This window comes from Panthera tigris, chromosome X (genome assembly GCF_018350195.1).
Source record: "Panthera tigris isolate Pti1 chromosome X, P.tigris_Pti1_mat1.1, whole genome shotgun sequence".
In the NCBI taxonomy this organism is placed as follows: domain Eukaryota; kingdom Metazoa; phylum Chordata; class Mammalia; order Carnivora; family Felidae; genus Panthera; species Panthera tigris.
The window spans coordinates 107,466,535-107,478,787 of NC_056677.1; the positions used below are offsets into that span (position 1 = coordinate 107,466,535).

Consider the following 12,253-nt stretch of genomic DNA (forward strand, 5'->3'; position numbering starts at 1 on the left):
GGGGTATTATGCTAAGTGAAATAAGTCAGAGAAAGGCAAATATGATATGATTTCATGTGGAATCTAAAACAAAACAAAACAAAACAAATGGACAAACAAAAAAGCAGAAACAGATCCATAAATACAGAGAACAAACCAGTAGTTGCCAGAGGGGAAGCGGTAGGGGGATGGGCAAAATGGGTAAAGGGGAATGGAAGGCATGGGCTTCGAGCTCTGAATGAGTCACAGGGATGAAAGGTACAACATAGGGAATATACTCAATGACACTGTAATAGCGTTGTATGGTGAGCACAGCGTAATGTATAGAGTTGTGGAATCTCTATGTTGTACCTGAAACTAATGTAGCATTGCATGTCAACTTTACTTCAATAAAAAAATAAATTAAAAACAATGTACAAAACCCTTAACACTCCAACTCTGCAATCCTACTCTTTCAACTTTATTCTAGAGTAATACCTGCTCACATGTACAGAGAAATGTTTGTGGATGTTCCTTACAGCACTGTTTATGACAGCCAAAAGATAGGAGTAATTTAAATATCCATAAACAGGAAGATTCCAATAGTAAAGTTTCCAATCTCAGACATGACCCAACAAGCAGTTACTAAAAAGAGAGAAAACCAGGACAGATGTTATCCTTGGTGGGGAAGTAAATGACTGGAAAAGGGCATCAGAATCTTTGTGGTGCCAGAAATCATCTGTGCCTTGTTTTAGGTGCTGGTTATACAAGTGTCCTGTTTGTGAAAGTTCATTGTTTGATATGTATAATTTTGCATTTTTATGTACTTCGATAAAATATTTTTTAAAAACAAACAAACAAGATTTGGGAGACCCCATACTTTCAGTGGAGAGAGGACTGTATTAGGAAGAAGTTCGGAGTTCCAGCTCGTTTCTGCCCAAACTAGTTTGAGACCTTGTGCAAGTCACTTGGGCTGAATTGAAGTTGACTCACTTGTAAAAGCGGGGTAATCATATTTGGCTAATAAGATCGAGAACTGGGCCCAGTGATTTTCAGATCTTTTAAGTTAACTCTAAACTGCACATACTTCACTTTCCAGGGCTATTTCAAAACTCTTCCAACCTGTCTGTCCAGTTCTAGTTCTGCCCCTTTATAATCCACAATAAAAACACTTTGGTTGGAGTATCTTTTGGAAGTACAGCTCAGATCATGTCACTGCCTTCTTCAGAAATCTTAGAGAGCAGTGTGGGACATGCTGCAAAGTGCACAGGACCCATCATCTAAAACCTGGGTCTGAATAGCTTACTGGCTGTTTAATCTTGGGCAAGCCATTGAGCCTCTGATTCTCCACTACCTGATGTGTAAAATGAGACTAATATTGGGACCTTCTTCACAGAGTTATGTAGAAAAGAGTTTCAGCTACTGATGTGTTAAGTTCCAAGTCACACTTAACTTCATTAGCTAGGGTTCCAGAGTTAAAGGCAGAGAATCAAGTTCCTTAGATACTTTTATCTGACTCATTCCAATAAACATAGAGAACACTTCTGGGCAGCCTGAGCTTCAACACAAAGTTCTCCAACTGACCAGCTGTTTGACAGGAGGACAAAAGGTAAAAGGTATCTTTGCACGTCATGCCACAGAAAGAGTGGCACGTCATGCCACAGAAAGAGTGGCACCTCATGGCAAAGGACAGCAGTCTTTATTGACGGCCATCTCCAGCCTGGAAGATCTGTAGGCCCCTCTGCACACACTTAACATTGGTAATAACTGCTTAACAGAGATCTGGCATAAAATCAAGAGAAGCTAAGTCTTGTGGTTACCCTGCTGAGATAATTTAGTATGCATTAGTCAATGTTTTTCAGGCTGTTCCTCCTAGATCAGGGTAATTATGGAGAGGAATAAAAAAGAACAGATTAGAAAATAGCTTGCCAGTAGAACCACTCTATTTGTATGAGATGATATTTAAATCAGCATTTGAAAACAGTACGTAGTTATGACTTACTTGTTTCCTGCTCAGACTTTATGCCAAGTTCTGAGGCAAATCAGCATTTAGCATTCATCTCAGGTGGAGAGCCTGGTCCCTGTGGCTTGTCACACAAGCCTCTTAAAAGCTGTATCTTGCCAGATACAAAGGCCACTCGTCTTGGGAATGCCCTTGACATTAAATAAGTTGCATGATCCCCAGGAACTAATTTTGGGGAAAGATGACATATTCTCAACTTGGTATCTTCCCTTCTCAGTGAACACAACCAAGCATCTTCTGAAATTTTACCTCCTTTCTCCTACTTCCTTGATTGACTAAAGGAAAAAAGATGTCTTTGTTAACATCAACCCTGATCTGAAATAAAATTCCATGAAAATGTCTCCACTCTTCATCCAATTGTGCACTTGCACACAGTTCTCTACCTGGAATAGGTCCCAGCATATAAAAGCCACTCAGTAAATATTTGTTCTTATTTACTGAGTGTTCGCTGTAAGCAGCCACTCTTTCATAGCACTCAGCATAATTGCAAATAATTAGTTGTATAGTTATTTGCTTAATGACTATCTTCCTCACTAGCCTGTGAGGGTCACAGGCCAGGATCTGAGCCAGTATTATTCACAGCTGTTCTCTTAATGCCTCCCACAATGCTTCATACTTATTAAGACTAAATAAATATTGACTGAACAAAAGACCACCATGTACTAAGCACTATTTATTCAATTTCTCACTTAATCCCAAAACAACCTGTATACTTTGTATTATTATTTCTATTTTATAGGTGAGAAAACTGAGGCTCAAAGAGCTGCCATAACTTGCCAAAGGTCAAAGCCAGGAATATAAGTGTGTGCTATTAACAATTATGTTACCCTGTTCCCTTCTTTTTATTTTTTTAAGTCTATTTATTTTGAGAGAGAGAGAGAGAAAGAGAGAGAGCGAGCATGAGAGGGGGAAGGGCAGAGAGAGAGGGGGAAAGAGAGAATCCCAAGTAGGTCCCACACTGTCAGTGCAGAGCCCGACATGGGGCTCGATCCTGCAAACTGTGAGATCATGACCTGAGCCCAAATCAAGAGTCAGACACTTAACTGATGAGCCACCCAGGTGCCCCCTGTCCCCTTCTTTTTAAGTCCTGTTCTACTGACAGCTGCAACCTTGGAAGTTTTCCTCACTTTACTGAGCTTCAGTTTTCTTATCTATAAACAAAGGAGAAAATGATATTTATTTTACAGATTTGCTGTGAAGTTTTCTCGAGGTTATATATGTAAAGCACTTGTTTATAGACATTGGCATATATTCAATATTTAATAAAATTTGCTACTCCTGTACTGTTGTCACTGAATCAGATATACAGGAAAAAGTGATTGTAGCTTGGGAATGCTACCTGCTGAAACCTGCCCACCCTCCCCAAATAGTACATCCCATCTCAGCAGTTGTACATATCTATAATGGCTTTCTGTGCCACTCTCATCAGCCCCCTCACTCACCACATTCCATAAAACAGCTTGCATATGAAAGTTGCTTTTGTTTAAAATTCAAATGTAGAAAAAGCAAAATACTTTAAGATTAATTCTGTAACACAAGCAGTTGCTCAATGTGAGATACTGTAACCTACATGGCTTAAATGGAATAGCTCACATTATCAAGGAAATTGATGATGGGAAAAAAATCAAAACTGTCTCCTACCCCATTACAAGAGGGAATTTCATGGATTTTTATTTCCATGGATAATAAATGCATGTCAGGAAGTAGAGCAGAAAAAGAAAATTGCAAATTAGGCAGTCTATTCTTTCTGTGTTGCAATACCTAGTCAACATTTACACAATCACTTTATTTGCCATCTTTTAGTCTATTGCTTTCCTGTCATTTCCGTTCTTGGTAGAAGACTCTAGACATACTTTGTCATGGAATACTACAAGCGTCCAACATTCTGAACCACAGTGGTTCAGGAACACCTAGTTACTGTGATGCAGGATGAGTAGCTACATTGGTTCTTAAGCGTGGCTACATAAGTGGAATCATTTGGGGTGTGCTCTGTACCCTGAGGAAGCTCTGTTCACTTTATTAGAGACAGAAGGTAACCTTAACTCGGGGGGCATTTTGACCTGAGAGCCAGAATGTAGAAGTTAAGTCCTGAATAAGCACTTATATTTATTCTTAGTCATCAGATAAATCAATTCTGATTTAAATGAATAACACTGATGCTGGCCCTCGCCCCCATTTCCATTCTGATTCAGTTGATTCTGGACACTGATTCTGGAGCGACTTTGCCTGGGTTTGGAACTTACCTCCTGTATTTACTATTTGGACAAATTGCTTAGCTTCTCTACATTTAAGTTTCCTTATCAGTAAAATGAGGATAATCCTAGAGTTTCTGTGAGAATTAAATAAGCTGACACATTTGGAATATTTATAACAGTGTCTGGCATGAAGTAGATGTTCCACAGTATTAGCTAGAAGTGGTAGTAGTAATAAGGTATTTTAATTATTATACTTTGGGGTCACAGAAGGGAAAGGAAGACCTGTAGAGTTTGCAACCCCAGGTGAATGGCCATGCTGACATGGTGGCAGAGGTATTCTGTGTTTGAAATTCATGAAAATGAAATCTCTTCACTGTGAGGTACTACTTTGAGGCTAAGTCAAATAATAGAAGGTTGAGTTCCATCTAGAATTTGTCTTGATCTAATATATGGAGAAGTAAAACTCTAAATGTAACACCTGTAGGAAAACAACCCTATTTCTTTGTACCACACAGTGAACTCTCATTGCTAGTTTCCCTTGGCTTAAAAAAATTCTAATGATAGGACTTAGAAAAATCAAAACTCATGTTAATCTTCAAATGAACAGCAATTTTGGGATCGTGGGGGCTCTTGTCCTACTTGCCACCATTCTGTGGCAAGGAGGGAACAACCATTCAATTTGTGAGAGAGGACAGACAGGAGTACTAAAGAAACTTCCCGGGGCTTTCACCCATGCCTACTTGTTCCTGGGCACAGGAGAATTAATTTATTTGATTACTAAGATTAGAATAAAAATAAGTGTTCATGTAGGGCTCAACTTTTCCATCTTGGCTCTCAGGACAAAATGCCCTTGTGTTAAGATGATCTTCTATCTCTTACAAACCGAGAAGAGCTTAGTTAGGGCACAGGTGCTGTTTTCCAGTGGTATGCCCACAGACCCACCTTGTTCTTAATTTGTAGCTTCCACTGAATTGTGACACAGGCCATCACTCTCAATGACAGTGGCTGGGAAAGTAATCTGCTCTGCGGATTCAATCTGCCCCATAGGCGGACATCAAAGCAAACATTTGGAGTTGGAGATGGTAGGGAGCCTCATTAGGCCTTAGGCTTAAGCCATGTTCTTCATCCAGTTTTACTTATAATAAAGCTGAGACAACATTTTATTCCTCACATGCCTTTCTGTGTTTGTTTTCAGTTTGATTCAGAACTGGAAGGAGAAAAGCCCTCACACTCTCAAACCCTAACAAGCAGAAGCAGTAACTATAAAAGTAAAAGAAGCAAAAATCTGACAGTTTTCAAAATACTTTCATTTAACAGATGTGGAAAGTGAGGTTTAAAAGAAAAGGCTTCTGTGATTTACCCAGGGTCAAAATACTACTAAGTGGCATGCCCAGTACTAAAATTACAATCTTTAGTATTCTTTTCACTACATGCCTGAGTATGTTCCTTTCTGTTATTAAGGCCAAGGAGGCCCATACAGACCCCAGGATCAAGGACAGTTGCTTTGGTAATGTTACCATTCTAACAGGAGAGGAAAACAACCTCCTCAAATCTTAAGAATCCTCTTACTCTGAAATTGAGCTATACCGATGTAAAACTGACTTTTTTCAGACAAGTCCTTACCTTGAAATCAAGATATTGAAAGAGATCCTTGAAATCAAGATATTGAAAGAGATACTTCAGAAAAAACTATATAACAATGTTTAAATCATAGATAAATATTATACATTTTTTTCCCATTTGGATAGAGTTTCCATAAGGGTGGGCTGGGATAGGGGACACAAACTGTCCCCTGCCAAGTAAGCAAAGGTCACAAAGATCTTATTCTATGATGTTCTGAGCTGCTACAGTCCAGCTCTACAGAGGCAATTTCCTCATAGGTGTTTCCCAGTCTCAAACTTCTTTTGTAGCTTGAGATCAAAGGGCCCTCCCCTGTGTAGCAGGTAGAATAAATATGGGATGTCATATACCACTGGGTTAGCTTGCTACAAATCCCGTAATACTATTAGCATGGGGGTAGCCAGCTCCTCTAAGGTTATAGATGCGCTTTCTGCAGTACAGATGAATCAACTGCATGCCACAGTCCTAACCAATTTGAAATGATTATATGGCTCTGGTAGTTCTGGTTCTGCCACTAATTAACCATATGACTTTATTTTATTTTGAGTTTATTTATTTATTTTGAGAGAGACAGAGACAGTGCAAGTGGTGGAGGGTCAGAGAGAGAGGGAGAGAGAGAGAATCCCAAGCAGGCCTCACACTGCCAGCACAGAGCCCTATGCAGGGCTCGAACGTACAAAACTGTGAGATCATGACCTGAGTTGAAACCAAGAGTTTGATGCTCAACCGACTGAGCCACCAGGCACCCCACTCTGTGACATTAGATACGCCTCTTCTCTTGGTCTCTGCTTCTTCCTTTGTGAAAATTATGGAGTTAGGCAAGGTTGCCTCCAACTCTAAAATGCTGTGATTCAACATCCGCCAATAGCCTTTCTATTACCAACACATGAGGCTGACTCACACTTGGTGTCTGCCAAGAGAAGTACTAAAAGCTTAGATACAATAAAGTCACAAAATCATTCCAAAGCCATTCTCATGGTGGGGTCAACTTAAGACAGATATATTTGCGTTTTTCTATCCTGCCTCTTTTGTACCACTTTCAATCTCCCATCCCCGTGACAATCCATGAAGATAAACACTTCACAATGAGTTTCTATCAATGTGAGAAAGACAGAAGTCAGCTTACTTTTGGGATCCTCTAGTTATCAACATATGGTTTTATTTCTTGAAGTTGTAATCAGATAAAAATGTCCAATGGACTAAAGAAACTGAGTAGGGTTGTTAGTCTTTTTTTCTTATTTTAATTCCATTTGAAGGAATAATAGGCTCTTCTTGCTTTTGGAAATATAATAATTCAGCTGACATGCTAGAAATACCAAACATGAAGATATAAAATGGTGGCATTTTCTCTCTTTAAAAACAATCAATGCTTTCATTTGTGGACTTCAAAGTACATGTGAAATAAAAGTCTCAGCCCTGTGAGTCTGAGGTAAATCAAAAGGCTGTTAAGTGTCATAGAAAAGTTTTCTGGTTCATCGCCCCTCTTCTAGGTAAGAAAGGAAACAAAAGTACTCCCAAACAGATGAGTGCTTATCTCACTTTTATATTTCTCTCTCAAACAGGCTTAAGCAACTTCCCCGTAACAATTCATTCCAATATAATTCTTCCTTATGTCTGACTTGGTGCTGCACAGGCCCACTTCGTCCTATTAATCTCGCCCTGACAGTGCTAGAACTCTTCACTGTCTTTATTGTCAAGTCTCACTTTGACTTCCAGAAATTCTAAAGGAATACTTGGAAAATGAGTTAGGTGTCTATGATCAAGTTTAGATACTATCTGGAGGTCCTTATCATAACATTCCTGGAGATGCTAGTCCACCTTAGTCAAAATCATTTCTCCTCTCTGGTTGTTAGCACTTCATCTCTAAAATGAAACAAATATGAAAATATATTAAGGAAAGAAAGAATTGCCATACTGATGCAAATTATTATTGAACAGAAGGGTCTTCCTGGAGATCTTTAACTCTTGGAGTTGGGATTCAGACGTTATTGCAAATGGAAAATGGTTGAGGATGCCTCTTTCTATACTGAGCTATTCATCACTCACATGAACTTTAAGAATAATACTACTCAGTACTGGGCATCATGTATTTAAGTGCAAACCTATCTTTCAGTACAGACCTATGAGAGAAGACAATGGAAACAGGAGTATGTCCACATCTGCATCATCACTCTGGTATCATAATTATCCCCAGGCTAGTTGCCTACTCTTCCAGAGAGCTGACATTTTCTTTTGAATACTAATGTGTCATGAGGTTGCTTAAAACAATGCATTCAATTTTAGTCATCATCTGATGGCCTTATTGACTCATGGATTCTTCCACTTTAGAGTAAGAGAAGAAGATTGGTATCTCCGCTTCTACAAGTCCAGGTGGATATCAAACAAGAAGGCAGTTGGCATCTTGTGGACAGTCATTATAATTTGATGAGATTTTAACAATCTTCTACTCTTTAGCCATGAAGTATCATCTGAATAAGTGGACTCACTGCAATTTCAGAAAATTTGTGCTACTGCACCATTACTCAGGAAACATTTCTACAAGGAAAAGGTAAAATTTGAGAGCAAACACACTCTAAAGAATGCTGAGATCGCCTTAAGATAAAAGCTGCAAAGCAGCCAGATCTACAAAGGAAGGGTTTGTGGTCAAATACCGCAGTGTTATCTAATCCAGATTACTGATCTACTTCACTGAGGAGTTGGGACAGGACACCCAAACTCCACCTCTGAGTTGTCCTTGGGCACTCATGAAATTTCACCTGGTAAAGAGGCAAGGATTCCATTAGGGCCAGGTTTTCTTTTCACAAGCACCTGGATCTGATGTGTGGCTTATCTAAGGATATAATCTTACAAATGTTTGGAGTTTGACCTTTAGGGTCAAGTGAGGAAGTCAATTGATCAATATGAGATACCAAGTGTCCAGTTTTATTTTATTTTTTTTAATTTATTTATTTATTGAGAGAGACACAGTGTGCGTGCACACACACACACACACACACACACGGTGGGTGGAGCAAGGGAGAGACTTTTATGCAGGCTCCACACTCAGAGCAGAGCCTGATGCAGGGCTGGATCTCACAAACCATGATATATGCATGACCTGAGCTGAAATCAAGAGTCGGATACTTAACCAACTGAGCCACCCAGGCACTCCAAAAGTGCCCAGTTTTATACACAGCTCTACTCTGGCAGTGATAAGAGAATAATAGAAAATATTAAGGCCAGGGTAAAGCAATTATTTATCCAGATACATGATCAATCAATAAATATTTCTTGAGCATCTATTGTGTTCAAGACACTGTATCTTTGCTAAAAGCCATTTTAGCAGGAGTCAGGGGCCCTTCCAATAATGGGTTAATGACTGAGTTAAAAGGCTAAGACATATTTACATGAACAGATAACAACAAGGTAATCTATAACCAGTGTCAAATGAGTCATATGAATATGACCACCAAGGAGTTTCACAGGTACAAATGAGCAATTCTAACTGATGATCCAGAAAGCCTCCTGAAGACGGTTGGATTTGTAGCAGGTACTTTTAGTTGGACAGGATTTTGACAAGTTAAAGGAGATAGAGCACACTAGACAAAAAAAAATGGCATGAGCAAGGTACTAAGTAGGTGGGTGCAATGCTGGTCTTGTAGCAGATTACCTTGGCTGAACTAGAAGACTTGTTTTATAGAGTAGCAGGGAAAAAAAAGCTGAAGAGACCATGGGATCTCAGAGTTTAGAGGCATCCTAGAAATGATCAAATCTGCTCACCTTACTCTCACACAAACACAGATTTCCTTAGTGTGCCACCAATGTTTAACATATATTTTAGTAATGGGTCTGGATTCCTAATATCTACAGGCATAACTGTGGCATAAGAGTTAGAGAGAGGCTTTGGAGTTAGAGGCCTGCCTAAACCACTTGCTAGGTGTTCATCCTTAGGTTAGTTTATCAAACCTTTATTTCTTCACCTATAAATGTGGATGATAGTATACTCACTGAAAGTGGAGGTAGGGAGAGAAAGGAGAAAGAATGCTTGAAGGAGACAGAAAAGGATGAGGAATCTGTAAAGTGCATTGCCAAGGAAAGCAGAAGTAGAGAGAATTCAAGGTAGGGAAGGTTGTTAACAGCATCAAATGAACCAAACAGGTCAAAGTGGTTGAGACCAGCCAAAAGGCCAGGGACTTTGACAATTTGGAGGTCACTTGTGACCTTTAATAAATCAATTTTAGTATAAAAGGAGAGAGGCAAATTGTAGAAAAGGATGAAATAAGAGGGATGGGAAAGGAAGAAAACCAGAATGGGTAGTGAGGAACTAGAACTGCAGTCAAAGACCCCTCCTCATTTGCAGTGACAGGAGAGTGAGAAAGATGGCTTTGATTCAAAGGGGTCACATGGTTCAGTGATATAATGGCTGGATGTGTAGCTCAGCTTAGAACTGAAATGACTGGTAGTTCTGTTAAGGACTTCCAACCCTAGCCTTCCTCCTTGCTGAGATGCAGGGAACAGTGACAAAGGACGAAAATACAATTACAAAGCAATCTACCCATTTATAATGCTGTAAGGTTGCCAGCTGAGCAATTATAAGAGCTTCCCCATATAGTAAAACCTCATTAATTTGGACTTCACCTTTTTGGAATTTGTGGCAATTTAACCTGGGCTGGAGTCACAAAGAAAGGGTACTACTTACAAAGAAAGGGTTCACTAAGCAAAACAGTGAAAAAGATTGCAAGAGAGCTAATTTAGCCTGCCAGGGCCTATTTCACCTATTTAAAGAAAATAGTCTTTTTTTTTTTTAAGAACCTCAGCATATTCATTATTTGAATGCAAATTGATTCTGCTAATTGTAGATTAGTATAATCTATTGCTAAAATCCTATATCTGCAAGTTACTTTGCACTCACTGAATATGCTCATTAGAAATAAAACTGCAATTCTTTAAAGTTACTTCACAATTCCAATGAATTCATACCCCTTTCCCCACTCTCATGAAATAACTACAGTTCAGGAGGTATTACTCTAAACTAGCACATCACTTATTAAGAACACAGTGGAAAAACTAATAAGTGATCAAAAAAGGCCTCAGAGCAGCCAAAATAGATTTCCTAAAGTTGATGCCCTAAATCCTTTAACTCTTTCCATAGCAGGTTCTCTTATAGCTGATTTAACATACAGATCTGACATACCAACTTGGAGATGGCTGGCTTTTTTTAATGTTTTATTATTTTTTAAATGTATTTTTGATAGACTGCAAGCAGGGGATGCCAGAGAGAGAGGGAAGACAGAGGATCTGAAGCGGGCTCTGTGCTGACAGCAGTGAGCCCCACGTGGGGCTTGAACTTACAAACTGTGAGATCATAACCTGAGCAGGAGTTGTATACTCAACCAACTGAGCTACCCAGGTGCCCCTGGGTTTTTTGTTTTTTAGTGTTTGCAACTGATTAGAAGGAGAAAAAGGGCTGCTGCATGAAGGGACACTGAGAGAAACCAGAAGTGACTGCAGACTGCAGAAAGGAGACAGGACATGTATAAAATATGGCTGTAATAACTAAAAAGCTACCAGACTGTAGGACATTTTATTGTAGAGATAAAAGGCCTATATTCCTTAGTAAACCCTGAAAACTATAATAGAGTATTATAGTGCAGTACAATAACTAATATCTGGAATTATGCCTCTAAATGATCAGAGTTGAATACATTCCTTAAAAAGGCAGATACATTTACACACACACACACACACACACACACACACACACACACAATTTGTATCCATAATGGTTAACCTAAAAATGTGAAATGTGTTGATACTCAAACAGGTAAAGTTCATAATATTATCATATAATAATAATAATAACAAAATAGCAACATTTATTAAGTGATTACTGTGTGCAGACATCATGCTAAGCACTTTACGTAATATAATTGTGTTTACATCCTAATAGGTGGGTTTTAGTACCATTTCTACTTTACAATTGAAGTGAAACTCAGAGAGGTTAAGGAACCACCACCCCCCCCCCCCCAGGCCACAAACAGAAATAGAGCTGGGATTAGAACTCACACCAGTTCTTTAGCTATAAACTATGCTTTTCCAATGTTCCAGAAAATACAGCTGTCTAAAAATCACTCTTCTTGAGAGCTCCAGAGAGCTGTGTTTTACTGTGTTTTTGTTTTCCAAATTTGTATTTGACAAATACCTTGATTTATAAGCGAAAAGACTTATAATCTTAGAATCAGATATGATCTTATATGTTTGTAAACATGCTCCATGTTACAAGGTGAATATAAAATAGTAAAAAAAACCCAAAAAACAAAAACAGAACAAAACAAAACACCGTGAACGTGTCTATTAGGCTAATCCCCAATCTCAGATCAGTTTCTACACACTGTGGATACTGTTTTCAAATGAATAGCCAAGCAACAAAGAGATACAATTTTAAAGTATCAAATGATCAGTTAAGAATTGGTTCTCC

At 38.8% G+C, this 12,253-nt stretch overlaps 1 protein-coding gene across 2 annotated transcripts in view; it reads right to left on the bottom strand.

Moving 5' to 3' along the window:
- Positions 1-12,253, bottom strand: part of ENOX2 (ecto-NOX disulfide-thiol exchanger 2) — a 259,670-nt gene that overhangs the window by 142,763 nt on the left and 104,654 nt on the right. The gene's annotated exons all lie outside the window — the stretch shown is intronic.